The sequence below is a fragment of the Vespa crabro genome, chromosome 5, assembly GCF_910589235.1.
Source record: "Vespa crabro chromosome 5, iyVesCrab1.2, whole genome shotgun sequence".
Taxonomy (NCBI): domain Eukaryota; kingdom Metazoa; phylum Arthropoda; class Insecta; order Hymenoptera; family Vespidae; genus Vespa; species Vespa crabro.
The window spans coordinates 5500965-5514707 of NC_060959.1; the positions used below are offsets into that span (position 1 = coordinate 5500965).

The 13743-nt window shown below is 37.9% G+C and overlaps 1 long non-coding RNA gene across 1 annotated transcript; it reads right to left on the reverse strand.

Annotated features, from left to right (window-relative positions):
* Positions 1-7418: 7418 nt before the first annotated feature.
* On the reverse strand, positions 7419-9147 carry LOC124424089. The gene is made up of 3 exons (XR_006942225.1): positions 8917-9147; positions 8492-8537; positions 7419-7521 (listed from the first exon to the last, which is right to left on the reverse strand). It is a non-coding gene; the product is annotated as an uncharacterized LOC124424089 (long non-coding RNA).
* Positions 9148-13743: the final 4596 nt, after the last annotated feature.

Here is a 13743-nt window from a genome sequence, read left to right on the forward strand (position 1 = left end):
TTTGTTTGTTCTGTAAAATAAATAGTCGAGATATACGATTGCGTTCCAGTTTAAAAAGTCTCGCGTCGTACTAAAATGAAAAATATCCACGCAGTTTTATGCCAACGATGTTTGCCTCTCGTGGTGTTTTACTCGATGATGCATATCATTTTTTGTATTCTTTTTTTTTTTTATTCGTTTCCGTTCTAAACAAACATTAAACGTTATCATGGAATAGTCGACTTACCTATCTTTTTTCTTTTCATTTTTATTAGTTTGAGAGATTAGACGGTGAAATAGGTACGATAGAAATCTGTAATATATCATGTGAAATTGGTTAACTTTAGTAGTTCCGAATGAATCAAGAAACAAATCGTCATAAGCTTCCATTAAAAAGTTCGACAGAGTTAATCCTTCCGATTCTAGGACCATTATAAACAACGTTTGAGCAGTTCAGAAGAGCGTAGAACATATGATAGTAAATTTATAAAATGTGTCGATTCCGTGCCGATTTGAATTTGATGGGACACACAATGGCACTGTTAGCCGTTTAAATCGACGAACCGATGTACTTCCACCGGAAACGTTTTCATCGGCCTATTCACGCGTGAATTCACGATGGTTAGGGTGTTTAATAAAATACAAATGGTATATGGTCGCGAAGGGTCGTTAAACCTTCAGTCGAACTTTCGAAGGGTCAGTGCTATTAGGCATCGAGAAACCGTCGCCTTCTCATCGGTAATTCGGCGCAGCGTGCACCTAATTGGTCAGATTTGTAATCGGCTGCGGAGAGCGTCAGGTCGATTCTGCTTTGGCACAGCGTGCACGGAGCGTCGGTGAAGTGAGCAGGGGAGAGGAGAAGAGAGTAGAGTAGAGTAGAGGAGAGTAGAGTATAGTAGAGTAGAGTAGAGTAGAGTAGAGTAAAGGAGAGGAGAGAAGAGGACAGGAGAAGAGTGGAGAGGAGAGGAGAGGAGAGGAGAGGAAAGGAGAGGAAAAGGGAAGAGAAGAGAAGAGGGGGTGGCGAAGTAAACGGGGTGGGAGGAGATTCGCGTGGCCGGGACACAGCTGAGTGGGGAGAAAATACGTTGAGGGTGAGCGGGAGAATCGGTGAATGAACGAGAAGACTCGAGAGAGAAAGAGAAAGAGGAAAGAGGAGTAGAGGGGAAGTGTCAGGAAGGAGTATGTGTGTATGCGCGCTCGCTCGCGCGCACGCCAGCAATTACCCGCGATATCGCTCGAACTGGCCATCGGAAAGGTGTGCGGCGTGGAGGGGAAGTTTCTATGCTAGGCACAGATGCGTTTGAAACATCGTACCCTTATCCCTCTGTTCTAGCCTAAATTTAAAGCCTCGCTTCGATTTCTGCCGACGATCCTCCAGGGAGAGTGAGGGAAAGAGAGGGAGGAGAATAGAACGGCTTCCGCACGTATCCACGCTTATTTCGTAATCCGCACTAATTTAATTGCTCCTCGTCGTCGATGGACATAAATAATTGAATCGATGTATATATATATATATATATATATATATATATATATATATATATTTAGAGTAGAAGGATTGAACGATTGAATTTTCTCGATCGTTGTAGTAAAAGCTAAAAATAAATATTTACGTACTGAAGTAATATATATAAATGCGTTGTGATAATATTGCTTTCGTTTTGAGATCTCGAACGATTAAACTTTTCCTCTGCTGTTATTGCTTTTCCTTTTATTTCTTTTTGTTTTTATTTTTTCTTTCAGAATCGCATATCAATATCGGTGAATGTTCATTTTCTTATCAAAAATGTCACAAAGCGAGAGAAAGAGAGAGAGAGAGAGAGAGAGAGAGAGAGAGAAAGAGACAGACAGAGAAACTTGATAGGTTAGTTGGTAACAAATGATTTAGACGATGTCACCCTAATGACCCTTTAACTTCGAGCCTCGGGAGAAAGTAATTATTTAAACGGCACGTGTAATGACCTCGTTAATTGACTATTACTCGTAATGCCGTCATCGCGGGACGAATTTATGTGGCAATTGATGGGCAGCTTGTTTGCACTCGAAGAGACTTCGCGTGAAATCCGACGACTGGTCATTCAATTATATAATAGTACAACTAGATCGTTAGTCTAAACAGAGAGAGAGAGAGAGAGGGAGAGAGAGAGAGAGAGAGAGAACACTCTGCGCGGGCTATGAAAAGGATGTGGTGCAGCGCATCGGATCGGATTGCATGGTATTGCATCGCAGCGCAATACAGCGCAATGCCGTCAACCGATAAGAGGGGCGGAGGAGTGTTGAGGGAATGTTCGCAAACCGTGCTTGTTGCTGATTTATAACTTTGAGCGTGAAACGTTTATATTTTCATCGTGGATAATGTATTATTGACGTTTTACGACACCCTCCTCGTTTCCGTGGCGTATTTCATTTTAACAATTTAAGCGCGTCGTCGATCGTGTGGTCGATATTAAGGAAGGAAAAAAAGAATCGTAAGTTAACGACCGTGTCGGATGTTTTCAGAATAAATACAAAAGCCACGTCGTAATATCGAAAGAGATTGCGCATTATAATCTTTAATTGGTACGTCCATGGATATCAGACTAATTGTTCTTCATTAATTGGAGGCAATATTCGACTCGCACAATATTTCATGAAAAGAGCGTAATCTCGATAGAAGATCGAGGGAAATGAAAATAAAAAAGAAGAAGGGGAATGAACGAACTCTATGTATGTGTGTGTGTGTTTGTGTGAGAGAGAGAGAGAAAGAAAAAATATCAGAGGCTCCATTCTCGCGAGTAATTCGCAATCCAAGCCGAAGATGGACGTTTCGTAATTATTCAAAGCAGAGCTTTCTGAAGGACCCAATTAGCGTCGGGCGCTTTTCGAAGCTTCGTTGAGAGTTCGGGATTGGTTTTACAAATTGGCTGCATTAAAAAAGCGTAGCAAACATAGCGTAAGCGCAAAAGTGATTCATGCCGGCGGATAGTCCTTATATTTTTTTCTCGCTGTTATAGTCTCCGGCTTTAGAACGTTAATGATTCTAAATTCACCGTGACTCGTTCGTAACTTCTCTTGATTCATAAAGTTAATAGTAGTAGTAGTACTGGTAGTAATAGTAGTAGTAGTAGCAGGAGTAGTAATAGTAGTAGTAGTAGCAGGAGTAGTAATAGTAGTAAAAGTTTCCAACAAAATAATGAAAAGGAAATACATCGCCGAATGGAAATGAACAGATGCGCTACGAGATACCGGGGATTTTTTTTTTTTTTTTTTTTTTTTTTATGATATACAGTTGTAAAATAACATCGTAATACACTCGCAGAATGTACAACGAACAGAAGAGATAATCGAAAAAAAAGGAGAAAAAAAAAGGAAATGTATTATGATAATATAATTCAGAGTGTCGCAACTACTATCCGATAAATTTTATGACAAACCTCGATGTGATCATTTAAAATAGCTGTGGTACGTATAATTACGAAGCTATTACTTAAACCATTACGAGTTGTAAGTTGAAGGAGCCGGTAAAACGTTAACTCATTCGCGATATTCAGGGTCGTTTAAAAAGAAAGTTTTTATTCATGGGTAATAAGAAAGTCGGATGAGTTTGCTCGTATATTATTTTGAGTTTATATAAGTCGAAGAGCAGTGTTTTACGATGGCGAAAATATTCTCACGTTATCGAAGAAGGCATACAATATATATATATATATATATATATATATATATATATATATATATATATATATATATATATATATATATATACATATATATAGATACTTGTGTAAATGTTATTTCGTTATAGACTGTCATTGCAATGATCTCATCTCGACGAAATGAATAGAAAGAATAGCCGTTATCAGGCTAATAACTTTCTATTAAAGAGAAACGAGGACGAAAAATGCAGAGAGCTCAAATATTTCTTTCTATTAAAATATTTGTTGATATCGCAATAGATTTTAATTACGTAGAAATGCGAGCATATTCCTTAATTGGATCGTAATTCAATCGAGTAAATTAATTAACAAATTGTAATGTCTTCTTTTATGAATTAATAAAAAGGAGATTGATATACTGAAAAATATATTTATTTGTGATACGGATTACTTAAAAGAAAAAGAAAAGCAAGAAAAAAGAGAAGAAAAAGAAAAATGATAGGATATAACGTTGATCTTACAAAGTAAATATTTTCAACCAAATTATCGATCCTTCTCTTTTACCAGAGAAATTTAATGCGCGGGATTTCTCCTTCTTGGACATATTATAGACACGCAATATAATAATTTCTACTATAATTAATTTCAATGAACGATCTCAGGAATGAATTGACATTACAGAAGTTAAACGTTTATAAAATAACGATGCATCTGGCGATGAATGCATATTCAAATTATATAAAATGTTGCAAATTAGTTGCTCAGGGAAAAAAAAAGAAAAAAAAAAAGAATATTCATGCTTTCAACGGTTTCCCTATACTACTTTTCCCCTATAGAATTTTATTAAAATCTATACGCCCGCAACCATTATTTAATGTTTCAACGTCATCTGATATTAATTGAAATAAATGCCAGAGTTAGCCTGTAGTTTCTGAATTACGCTGTTTGTTAAGTACCATACACTTTTAACGTCGATTTTCATTTGAGAAAAGATATTTTTAATGGCTCGTCTCTAATGGCCTGCAATATGTAACGTTGAAAGAAACACAGTGCGATTTTTCATGAGCTTCGTATCTAGAATGTACTATTTTCCTATGGCGTCGTTGCTATCTCGTAATAATCCGTGTTTTATCGTTCGCAATAGATTATCTTAATCGATGGAAGATTAATCACAACAAATTGCATGTCATGTCCTTAAACAATATCGGTCTGTTACTTGTTATTACCAAGAAGCATTTAATTTTGTGTTGTCCGTTTTCGTCGTTATCGTTGTCGTCGTTGTCGTCGTCAACGGAAACGTTATAAGTACTCGTTTCACGTTAAAGAGATATTATGCAATGTCAACAGATTTCGTAAAGAACGTAATTAACGAGCGTTTGTTCGTTATTCCTAGGGAGACGTTCCTGTTTTTCGTCATTAGATGTAACAAATAAAAAGAATGTAAAAAAAAGAAATCGATATGAGTAAAGTTTTATGAGTAATAAAATGAAAATAAAAATATCCATATATATATATAAATATTTATCAATGAACTAAATATATATCTTTAAAGTATTTATAACGTGATTATTTTTATCACTATAATTAATATCTCTTTCTCTTTTTCTCTCATTTTCTCACTCTCTCTCTCTCTCTCTCTCTCTCTCTCTCTCTCTCTCTCTCTCTCTCTCTCTCTCGGAACATTATTCACTAAGAAGTATATTTATAGATCCCATTTATACATTAGGATACTCAGAAGTTTCTGTTTAAATGCTCCACCCTATATACAAATACATATTGAGGGAATCAAGCACGAGGAAAACAACGAGCAGGAAAATTTGTCGTTCGACGAGAATGCATCTGGTAAGAGTTGCGATCCGATAATTTAAAACGTGCCCTATCTACGGTATTTATGTTGTTGCAATATCGTAACGCCCAATGTTATTGCCGAACGTCGGTGATAGTAAATCCGTTGGTTCAGCAATATCGCTTCGACCACGCTTTTACTCGTACATATGAGAGAGAGAGAGAGAGAGAGAGAGAGAGAGAGAGAGAGAAAAAGAGAGAGAGCGCGGTCGCGATCGTTTACGATTTTAATTTTCCTCCTCCATGCAAGATGACCACGAGAACATAAATCGAAAGTAAATCGTTAAACCAATTTACGCGCTTTTAATTTTCCCACGACAGCTTTTGATAGAAATAAAAATTTACGGACACTCCTTTTTCTCTGAAGTTTCGTTGCCTAGGGCAACAAGGATCATATAATGGGATAAAATTAAACGGCGCATTTTGCCGACGTGAGTCGTTTATTTATACTGTCACTAGCAGGGTCTTTTTTTTCTGTACTTTTCGGAAATATTTTTCAATTATCAAAAATATATATATATATATATATATGTATGTATGTATGTATGTATGTATGTATGTATGTATGTATGTATGTATATCTAAGTGCCGCGAACGAGTTCACTAAATTCTCGACACATTTGTTGAATCACAATAAAATTTTCTTTGTTCTCATTTATCACAAATTTTACCCGTTTTATCGCGGTTAAGAGTACATCGGTAAGAGTGGGTGTAGAGATAAGTATTGTAGGTATAGGCGGTGTGTAAGTTTTATCATCGTAAGTGTAGTTATCACGAAGAGACCGTCCTTTTCTCCCTCCTTTCTCGTTCTTATCAGTCCGGGTAACAACGTTAGAGGCTGATCCTATTCTTAAAGATCTTTAGGATTTTTATCTCGAAGAAGAGTGAGAATCGATAATGGTATGCCATCGAAGGTATCGTTCTTTTCTCATCGTCGAAGAATGTGACGATCTTCGTTGTCCATTGATTTTTTTTCTCTCTTCTTTCTCTCTCTCTCTTTCTTTTTTTGTAACAAAGAAAACAAGTTCAATCTTTGAACACTCTGCTGGTGTCCTATCAAACTATCCGTCGTATTATTTCTTTCGAAATGTTTCTTCGATCGTTCTTCTTTTTCCTTTTTTTTTCTTTTTTTTTTGGAAACGTCTATAGATGTAACAGAAATTTGCAAATATTTCTTGCATTTTTTCGTTTTTCTTAAGTCGTTTCGTTACTCGTTTAATCCACGTTCTGGTAGATCGAGTTTAATCACGTTTCGTAATATTGGACGATGTTTCTTTCAAAAATCTCGAAAGGGGGAGATTGGGAAAGCTTCTTCAGCAACGACGACGTATTGAAATCCATTCGGTCGATTAAGTGCACTTATGATCTTGGGAAAACCGATGATTTCGAATCGTTTAGATACCGCGTATACTTTTACCACCAGCCTGTAAATGAAATATATTTATTAATTGACACATCTCATTTTTTTTTTCTCGTCTTAATATATCTAACCGCTAATATATCAGGAAATTATTTGAATGTGCAAGATTTTGTTATATAATTCTTGAAGTGTTGAAAAAAGGTCAAAGATAAAAATAAATTTAAAGAATAAAAAAGAAAGAAAGAAAGACCAGAAAAAAAAATCTATGAATTATTAATAAATTCTCTACGTATAGATTTATCGGTGAAAGTCACTATGGAAATTCATAAGAAATGAATATTTCTTAATGATTACCTCCACCGCCACCTCCGGACCATCCGCCACCACCTCCGGACCATCCACCACCACCTCCTCCTAATTTCCATCCGCCGCCTCCACCGCCACCACCTCCTCCGTATTTCCATCCTCCTCCTCCACCACCACCACCGCTTGGCCATCCACCGCCACCACCGCTAATGGTGATCACTTTGATGATTTTTCCACCTCCACCACCGCCGCCGCCACCGCCGCCACCTCCTCCATATTTCCAACCACTTCCTCCGCCACCGCCAGACCAGCCTCCACCGCCTCCAGACCAGCCTCCACCGCCTCCAGACCAGCCGCCACCGCCGCCGGACCAACCTCCGCTGCTTATGTAACCGCCTGTTGACGGAGAGAGGAAGAAATAAGAAACGATTACGATACAACGCCGACTTTCATTCTCCTCGTATAGTGCAAACCGGTGCCGTTGGACGAGTCAACGAGTTTCCGATGCGTCTTTCACGAAAGAAATTTCTTTCTTTCGAAATACATTTTAAAATGTCATAGAATTTTGAACGCGAAAGTAATGCGGGTTTCTTTTCTTTTTCTTTTTTTTTTTTCTTCTTCTCCTTAAACGCGCGAAGAGAAAACGTAAACAGTTTTTGAAAGAAATACATTATAAAGATATAAGGTAACGGATATGGAAAAAAAACAGAAATATTAAAAATAAAAATGAAACGAGAAAATAAAAAGGAAAAAGAGAGAAAGAGAGAGTAATCGCTTAAATTTCGATCGTCTTGTCATTTTCGTTAATTAGCTTCATATCGTATCATAATTCGCTTCGTTACTACGAGTTACGCATTACACGTTTGCATTACTCGCCGACAGGTACAACGATTCGCATTCATTCTGTAGGATTAGCGGCGAACGAGTCTGTTTAATCCTGTACGATCGCTTACTATTAAGCGTGCTTATGCTCATTCGATCGAGACGGACGATCAAGTTAACAATTCATTGGATAATAAATTCGATTTCGTTAATCGTTGATTATTTCTCTCACGTTAACCTACATATTTCGAATAAAAATGAATTAATTAACTTTTTACTGATTTACGAATTCTTCGATACGAATCAAAGAGTTCACAGGTCACTGTATATTAATTTCAATTGTTCAATTTGATCGTTCAAACATCATCCTTTTAACACAAATTGCAATATTTTGATCCGAGATCTCTCATCAGTGTGCTACCATCATCATCGGGAACGCAAAAAATAAAATGAAAGAAAAGAAAAAAATGAAAGAAAAAAATAAAGAAAATAAAGAGGAAAATGACGCGAGAAAAAAAAATAATCCATTGAATATCGTACTCACCATAGGCGGTAGCGATGCACGCCAATAGGAGCGTAATTACGAACACCTGTAAGGAGAATCAAAAAAATGCGTGAGTATGTCTTTCCCACACTAAATACACACACACACTCTCTTTTTCTTTCCCACTTTCTCTCTCTCTCTCTCTCTCTCTCTCTCTCTCTCTCTCTCTCTCTTCATCATCATCCTTGCCGTCTCGAGAAGAACCGATGAGGGATAGAATGAAAATAGAAGAGAAAAGTAGAGAGAATTTAGGTAGAATGAGAGTGAGTAATGATCGCCGAATAAGAGCAAGAGTAAGTAAAAGAAAAAGATAAAGAATGAGAGAAAGAAAGAAAGATAGAGAGTGTATGTGTGTGAGAGAGAGATAGAGAGAGAAAGAGAAACGAAAAATCGAGCTCACGCACGAACCCGTCTCTTGTACGTACCTTCATGTCGAGGTGTTTGATGCCCATCGTCGAGAGCGGTGCCTCTTTTATAGCTCTCTCGCCTTTCTTCAGCTTGATCCCCGCCCTTCTTGTCTCTCCATGATTTTGTCTTCTTCCTTCTACTTCACAAAGTTTAACTTTCGTACTACCACCACTATCTCGCCATCACCATCACCATCACCACCACCACCACCACCACCACCACCACCACCACCACCACCACCATCACTACCATCACCAACACAACACTACTAGTATCACTACTATTATGCCATCGCTATTATCATCATCATGATCATCATCATCCTCGTCGTCATCGATGTATCGCATCTCATCAAAAATCTTCCTAGTCGCGATACTCTCTCTTCTTCTTTCCCTTCTTCTTTCTCTTCTTCCTCTATCGCCTTTGACTGCTTCTACCATAACATCGTCCAATTGTTCGTTCTTCTAGGGCCAATCCATCCAAAATTTTCCTTTGTTTAAAGGGTCGCGATTTTTCCCAACCATTAGATGAAAATTATATACACTTGTTCTCTGTCAAAATCGAGGATGAGGACGACAACGAATACGATGAAGATGACGACGACGATGTGGAAATTGTGCGACCTCATTGCTGGGTAACAACAAACGAGATGATTCATCACGATGATAATCTTTTAATGTTCCCTCCGAAGGAAACTTTGTTGCTTGTTTGCCGAATCTAGAGAGAAAAAAAAAAGAAAGAAAGAAACAAAAAGAAGAAAAAGAAAAGAAAGAGAGAAAAAAAGGAACGAAATTCACGCGATTATCTTTCTCTTTCTTTTCTTCTTCGTTTTGTCGATTTATTTATTTATTTATTTTTATTTTTTTTATTTGTTTTTTTATATCAATAAACTAACGATTAAAATCCATGTGGATGGTGTTCACCGTTGATCGTCGTATGTAAAAGTGCGTAATTGTGGCCACGTTTGATCGTTAAGCGTCCAGGTCGCTTTTTACGAGAGAGGACCCTTACGCAATCGATTGTACAATAAAGTTACGCGACGCGAAAAAAATCCTACACCATGGATCTTCCATCCCTTACTACTACTACCACTACCATCACCCACCAGCATTACCACTATTCGGCTCTTTTATATTTAGTGGGACGCAATAAAAGGGGTATCGAAATTTTCGTACGGCCTGCGACCATTTCTCCGAACGAGTTTTTCCTCAATTAATAGGAACCCTCGGTTCCTCTCATATCTCCGAGCGCAGAAAGTTGCACAACGAGAGATATCTCGAACACGTCTACTTGAAATGTATTTTATACTTAAATGTATGATCAAATCGATTGCGTTGATGATCGTAAGGACACAATAAATATCAATTACTATTCCGAAGATGATTTCTCTATTTCCTTTCTTTTTCTTTCGTCGTACATTAACGCAACAATCGCTTTATTAACAAACGTCGTGCGTACTTCGTACGATCTTTAGACGCCTAGCTCGATAAAACTTGGGAAAGAAGTTGAAAGAATCGTTCGCCAAAAATCTCTCTCTCTCTCTCTCTCTCTCTCTTTTCTTTCTTTCTTTCTTCTGTTGTTTTTTTATTTTTCATTTAGTTAATGCACAAGATAAGTAAAACTGCGTAATACACTCGCGAAACTATTGTCTCGTGTGTGCACGGCTTTAATCTCGATCCTCCACGGATAAAAAGCAATCGAGATATTCGCGAAGGTAGGGAAGGCCTCTTTGGCCTTTCACCGTCTCTACAAGCGTTGAATTGAAAGATATGTATTCCATACGCAAAACTAAGAAACGGCTGCTTCTTATGTTCGCAATAGGTGTCTGAGTTGATTACGACCAAGAGGTAAACGACTTTGCTTCTAGATCTCACGACCTATCGATCCTTGTGCACTTGAATGGTGAAAGTTGTTGCAATCGTCTTCGATCGTTCGCTCATGACGATTATAGATGATAGAATGAAAACAATCCGGATATAAGATTTATATGTTTCTCATTAAAATAGATAAAACTTACAATTAAATGAGACAATCTATTGACGTTAGACAAGATTAACTGTTCTAGTCATTTCGCAGTATTATAATTAATGTTGGTATATTCCCGAATAACCATATAAGTTGATCATTATACTCGAATATAAATGATAAACTTGGCGTTCGTAAGAAACTTTAACAAGATAAAAATATCGAAAAGATAATAATCTAAATTGAAATAGTTTCAACGTAGATACTATTCTCATTGACTATATTCATAGCAGCGGTGGAATAACAAGGTGACAGGGTCAAAAGGTCATGATCCTCCACACCTTGGCGTGCTCGAACGGTGAAAGTTACGTAGTTTCTGGGAGTGCATCGAGAGGTCGATCTTCGCGAACAATGGCAAAAAAAAAAGGGAAGACCGATCCCGTCCGATTTTCTCCGCCGAAAGCGTTTTTCATCGTTTCAAATTCATTCTGTTCATTTTGAGTTTTGATTCTTACTGATACGACGGAAGATTAATATATATATATATATACACACGCGCGTGCATACACACATCTATGTACATACATTTCTTTCTTCCTCTATCTCTTTTTCTTCCAAGATATAGCTAACCTATATGGTTGCACTTGAACGGTGAAAGTTAAAGCGACGCGTTACGACTGAAAACCTGAGAGATGTCGTATGAAGGAATAAAATACGTCGGTTGAGGATCGCTCGAGGGTGACTAGTCGAACATTAAAGTAGATTTGCAACGGCAACGTTTACGTGCTCTTCCACAGACGCTATACTTCTCTTTCGAGTGAGATAGATAGATAAATAGATAAATAGAAAGAGAGCGAGAGAGAGAGAGAAAGAGAGTGATAGAGATAGAGATAAAGTAGTAACACGCGTCACGTTAGTCGAGTGATTTTAGTCAACGTTTATCGTTATATCCGCAAGCACTAATGGCATTCGCTGTCATCCACTTTGAGCACGTGCCACGGTTCTCGTCGCACTCAAAATGTCCATCCGTCTCATTAATATTACGCGTACCTGTTACACGCCTCGATGGCATATCGCACGTAAACAAGCTGCTTCACCGTCGTTTCGAGTCTCATCGATCGTAGTTTATCGTTGGTTTATGTTTCCCTTTACCTTTTCGGAGAAAGGTTATTTCTCGCTAATTAGAATATCTCTCAAGCGATTTATTACGTATGAATGTACATATATCGTTCGTACGCAGAGAGAAAAGACGATTTATTCGTTGAGATAGCAATTTGAAATAATGGAACTGACAAAACTATGAGAGAGAGAGAGAGAGAGACAGAGAGTGAGAGAGAGAGAGAGACAGACAAAGAAGAGTCTCATTATCTAGAATACCGCGTATTATCTTTAGAAAAAACTGAGGAAGAGTAAAGTAGAAAAAAGTAGAGGAAGAAAAAGAAAAAAGAAGAAGAAGTTTAAAAACAAAAAGCTTTCTTTTTAAGGATAAAGTCACAACGTCTTTCGAACAGAAAATAAAAAAGAAGGAAGAAAAAGAATTACGTGAGTCGTGCACAATCTTTTTCACTTTCGAGTGTATATAGAAAATCAAGAACGAATGAAGCGTGATAAGAAGGAAAAGAAGGCACAGGTAATTTGTCGTTCGTACGATTCTTCGATATTACTCTTCCACGGTCCACGGTCAAGAGGTGAAAAGGGTTCGAAGCGAGATTTTTCGAGATTTATCGTAGACATTGAAAAAAGAGAAAAAGAGAGAAAAAGAGAAAAAGAGAGAGAGAGTGAGAGAGAGAAAGAGAGAGAGTGAGCATTGACCAGTCGGCTTGCAGTCCGAGATCGATCGAACTATCTATCTTTCTCTTTCTTTCTTTTTCTCTATCTCTTTCGCTCCTTACCACGTCAGTTTTATGTCTCTCGTTGAGCTCGTATATATGTACTCGTCAAGTATGCATGTATATAAGTCGAAGTCGATGGTTAACGGAAGAAAAAAGAAGAAAATGAGATGAAGTGGTGGGGGTGTCCCTTTTATCACGCTTCGATAAAAACTCGTCGACGTTCTGGCACATGGCCGACGTCTACGAGAGATCGATCGATGTACGTATAACGAGACTGATCCGATCGATCGATCGATCGATTCTCTCTCTTTCTCATTGTTCCCTCTTCCTCTCCTTCTCTCTCTCTCTCTCTCACTCTTTACTCTCATTAGAAGTTCGTCGAGTACACATATATAATGGAATGTCGTGAGTGTATTGTCAATGTGAAGGGTGATCGTGAGAAGGGGTGAAAGCGACGGAAACAGTGTCTCCGTCGGCACGATCCGGAAAGGCTCGGACAAGCGACGTTACTGGAGAGTGTTACGGTTAATGGAAATTGGGAAACACGTGGCCGTTGGGGACGTCGCAACGAAGGCGCGTATATACGTCGGTTTTGAATCCTCACTCCTATTTTCCCCTCTATTTTTCTTTCTCTCTTTCTCTCTCTATCTCTCTCTCTCTCTCTCTTTCTCTCTTACTCTATCACATACGATCATACGCGCAATAAAATTTTACAACGGCTCGGTTGCATCGAAATTCTCGTTCCGCATCGAGCGTAGCGACGTAACGAACGATCCAAGCCGTGAGATTATATTTCCATGAATTTTATTATTACGAATTTACTCGAGTATTATATATATATACACACACATGTATGGGTATGTATGTATATATGTATAGTTATACTCATATGTTTTAAAATGTTGCTCTCATGCGTGGTTACACCTAGCAAAATTTTATTGCAATCCGCTTGTTTTCGCATTCCAAAAGTGAACATGGCAATCGTCCGTGCACAGATTTTTCTAATCCACTATTTCCTATAAAATAAAATCACGGTGATCGCGACAT